Source organism: Pseudophryne corroboree, chromosome 3, assembly GCF_028390025.1.
Source record: "Pseudophryne corroboree isolate aPseCor3 chromosome 3, aPseCor3.hap2, whole genome shotgun sequence".
NCBI lineage: Eukaryota > Metazoa > Chordata > Amphibia > Anura > Myobatrachidae > Pseudophryne > Pseudophryne corroboree.
The window spans coordinates 40,429,403-40,433,019 of NC_086446.1; the positions used below are offsets into that span (position 1 = coordinate 40,429,403).

Consider the following 3,617-nt stretch of genomic DNA (forward strand, 5'->3'; position numbering starts at 1 on the left):
AACCGCCGTTAGACGCAGCCGCGGTAAGTCCTGATACATGCCCCGATCTTGTTGTCTATGAGTAAACCATGAAAAGTGGATAGCCAACCCTCTCTGGTTAGACCGGATTTCAGAGGATCATCGGAACCTTTGAATATCTTACGCTTACCACTGTCAGAATGGTGAAAGCGGAGAGGCCACCTAGACCGACTAAAAACACTCACGGTGGCACAAGGATGTCCACCGCTATAACCTGAGTGTCCCTTAACCTGGAACCATCTCCTGGAGGCCTCTCGTTGAGGCGAAACGCCAACATGTCCAAATGCGACACTCCACAAAGACTTGTCATGTCTGGGAAAACTTCTCGATGATGACACTAGTTTCCCAACTGGATATCGTGTCGCGAAGAAAATCTATTTCTCCGTCGCTTACGGAGGACCGAAGACTGCTAACACAGCTTTCTCCAGACTTCCCACGTAACAGCAAACTGTGTACCTTCTGCCATTTCCGCTCTTTCCTTGTTGCGCCCTAGCAGCTTACTTACACCACTGCTGACAAGTCCTCTGGCAAAACTAACACGGGTAGAACACGAAGAATACTTTTGTCTAAAACCCTTAATTTAAGAAAGCTTATAACAGACAAGCTTCCCAACATGAACTTATCCTCTGGAAATATGTTGCTTGCCAAGGACTGCTCCCCATTTTCAGAGATCAGTATACACGGCCACCAGGATCCAAATCTGGATTCCGAACCTTCATTCCTCTAGAAACAAAGAACCGAGCAGACACCACAGGAGCGATGTCCTGGCCGATAGGATTATATTCCGGTGCGAGCGCATGTGAGACCCGGATCACCTTTCCAACTGTTCTCTTGAACAGCACTCCGGTATTAGCCCTGCTTACCGAAAAAGACCTCTTAGGCCACACCCATCTGTTCTATTTACAGCAAAGTAATGATGAGATGTCACCTCAAAGTCGATCCAACTCTGGATCCTCAGACCTCTTTCTACAGGAAAAACACCCACCTTAACCGGTCAGTATCTATTCTGAAACCCCCTGTCGACTTCTTCGTCGTTGGGAACAACAGTCAACCCCTGTGCTGAAGAACAGTCAGAGAGAGACGACAATTTGCACATTGATACAGGGACAAACAGACAATGTCCTGAACTTGACGCACCTTTGTATGATGTCGCGTACTACCTCCCCTTCCAGAGGGGAACGGCAAGATCAAGTAGAAACCACAGTAACGGAAACAACCGTAAGGAAGGATGTGTGGATTCTGTCAATAACTCGCTGGTCCTATACTATTGCTGGATTAGCTGAAATTTAGTAGATGAGTGCTCACAGGAGTGAGGACCCGCCCGATAGACTCAGCAATAAAAGGTGGATGTAGTGGAAACAGAAACGACATCCACTTCTGCGAACCTAACAAGGCTGCAGAACACTTACCTTTTCACCTTCCACTGTCTGCACAGAAAATGAAAAGAAAGGAACGGTATTGCACCGGTTAAAACGACTGCATTCCACAAAAACATGCGTCACCGTTGCGAAGGAGGCTAACCCACGAAGTTAAATTTACTAGTGGTATCCGCCAGAATTGACTGACCAGATGCCACACCAAACAGCTGTATACCTCCCACCAGCACATCCTGGAGACATTTCCCGCATTTTTCCAGTCACTTTGCAGCCTGCTGTTAGGCCTACAGCACCTGGTATTCCCAGGCGGTCTCCTATCCAAGTACTAACCAGGCCTGTCCCTGCTTAGCTTCCGAGAACAGACGAGATAGGGCGTGTTCAGGGTGGTGTGGCTGTAGGCTAATGTTATACAATATAATAAACATAGGCAAGCTTACCCACTCTGGGTAGGCCGCTCTTGTCGGATGCCTACCCGAACACAACACTCCCTCCAATGCATGCATTGCAAATAAGTACAAAGAATAGAAATAAAAATGTCACTTAGCTGCCTGTGCATGATCCTTTGCGACCGGGCTCTGCGTTGACCAAGAGTTGACTGTCATGATTTTCTCTCCGCGTTGTGAAGAGAATAATATTCGGACTCCTTGAGAGGATCGAAACCAACTCGTCACGGCCAATCTAGAGCTTAATCAATAGAGCAATCAGCACATGAGAAGAATACCATTATTTCAGCATTCATGGATATACATCCTTAAATACACAATAAAACACATATCCTAACTATGCATATATAACCCATATCTACATATATATATATATATATATATATATATACACATAGATATAACCTATACGCAAGTGGATTGTCCCGACCCGTCAAGTCTCTGGGAACATAAATGTGTTGCGACTGTGTATGACCATGTACTGACATGCCCCCGATCTGAATCTACCGGGAACGTTATAGTCGACAAAGACTTATTAAAAATCGACAGCAAGGAGGAGTAAGAGGGTAAAGACACTAATAACTACGGAACCCCGGGGGGGTCTGAGGGAGGCCTATAAACACAATTTTGATAACACTCCCCCCACATATACCTATAAATATACATATATAAATATATGTACAGGTACAAGGCCATGACAGCCTGATAATTCTTTACCCAGGAAATATATCTTTCCCTATCGTGTTTACTGATCTACTCACACAGACACCAATCTGCTAATACTTAATTTTCAGAATCAAGTATCGTCCCACACCGGCTAAGCCGTCAGTTATCCGCACAGCAGCTCGTGACTAATGCCTCACACCTGCCGACATGTGTAGACTAACTGATAGTGGGTAAACAAATAGGGAAACAGTGACACTATGTATTACAACACAGACTATGTGTCCATTATTAAAGTTAATGCTATATGAAACCCCTATAGCATTAAAACCACAGTGCCCCCCCCCCCTTCCCCCACCATCTTACTATAAAGCAAGTCCTGGTGGGGATATTGAAGAAAATGGCGCCGACACTCCGAGAGGCTATGCTCCGCCCCTTACCCGAAATATACTGGCTGGGCTCATATATGGAGTAAATACCCCATATACTTATCTACAACTGCCGTTCAGGGCGCCCCATCCTTGCGCCCTGAACCCAGGTACAGCGTTGGTGTGTGGGAGCATCAGCGCGGGACCACCGTAGTACGGGCGGCGCCAGGGACCCTGGAAGCCGGCCGCGGTTAGAAAAAGTTTCACAGCGCTTTAACACACGCCTACTGTATAATGCTGCTCAGAGCGCTCCCTCCCCAGCGCCCTGCACCCGTGGACGCCGGCGGCGGGGGGTCTAGGCGCGAAGCACGCTCTACCCTGCTGGCGGGGGAATGAGCCGCAGTGCCCAGGCACCGAACACATTTTTAAAGCCAGTCAAATTAAAAAACAACAGTAACCTGCCGCCCAGGGCGCTCCCCCCCCAGCGCCCTGCACCCTGTGAGTGCCGTTGTGTGGGAGCAGGGAGCGCAGCACTACCACTGTACCTCCGTTACTGATGTCTTCTGCCGTCCTGAAGTCTTCTGATTTTCTTATACTCACCCGACTTCTTTCTTCTGGCTTCTGTGAGGGAGTGACGGCGTGGCTCTGGTAACAAGCAGCTAGGCGCACCAAGTGATCGAACCCTCTGGAGCTAATGGTGTCCAGTAGCCGAGAAGCAGAGCATTGAAACTCACAGAAGTAGGTCCTGC

The 3,617-nt window shown here is 47.9% G+C and overlaps 1 pseudogene; it reads right to left on the bottom strand.

The window, feature by feature from the left end:
• Positions 1 to 1,675: 1,675 nt before the first annotated feature.
• On the bottom strand, positions 1,676 to 1,794 carry LOC134890919 (5S ribosomal RNA; annotated as a pseudogene).
• Between the last annotated feature and the right edge of the window lie 1,823 nt (positions 1,795 to 3,617).